The sequence below is a fragment of the Alexandromys fortis genome, unplaced genomic scaffold (assembly GCF_014885135.2).
Source record: "Alexandromys fortis isolate MF-2015 unplaced genomic scaffold, M_Fortis_MF-2015_v1.1 scaffold_7, whole genome shotgun sequence".
Classification (NCBI taxonomy): domain Eukaryota; kingdom Metazoa; phylum Chordata; class Mammalia; order Rodentia; family Cricetidae; genus Alexandromys; species Alexandromys fortis.
The window spans coordinates 6,733,488-6,734,301 of NW_026067920.1; positions in this window are offsets into that span (position 1 = coordinate 6,733,488).

The window sequence follows — 814 nt, forward strand, 5'->3', positions numbered from 1 at the left end:
CCACATAGGGAGTTCCAGGCCTGGCCTGGGATACGTATTTAAAAAAAAAAAAACTTCGCAACAATTCCAGGTAAAGAGCAGGGTTTCTGCACTGCTCTTTTAGCCTTTTTTTTTTTAACCCGTGACTAAAGATCTGAAAGGTTGATACCGACTCCCTGTGGAAGACACCGTTTTCAGCCTGTGTCCTCATAGGATCTTGAGGGTCAGTGGGGACAGGGCCCGGTGCCGGCACGGGTGGGAAAGGTAGATCTGTCTGCAGGCCCTGAAACATCGGTAGTGCTGGAGTGGAATTAGAAGACGGTCCCTAAAACCACGTGACGCTAATCCGCAGCCTCCCTCCCTTTTAGTAACCGTAGCTCACGCCGCACACGCTCGCCCGTGCCGCTCGGCGCGAACGAACCACCCCGTACGTCCGGAACCACCGAATGAGGCGGGGTCTCCGCCCTCACCGTGAAGGCTGTCGGGAGCATCTTCATGCCATAAACAAAGATGGCGGACGACACTCCGTGGCTGAGCTAATCAGAAGACAACTTCGTTGGACTTCGGGGAAAGTTCACGCGAGAGGAGAGGATCAGAACGCCTCTGTGTGTGTGTGTGTGTGTGTGTGTGTGTGTGTGTGTGTGTGTGTGTGTGTGTGTGTGTGTTTGGATCTAGTGTAGAGACCGCTCAGAAGACAACTTCGTTGGACTTCGGGGAAAGTTCACGCGAGAGGAGAGGATCAGAACGCGCGCGCGCGCGCGCGTGTGTGTGTGTTTGGATCTAGTATAGAGACCGCTAGGAAGCAGGCCGGCGATAGGCAGTGAATTCTACTTCC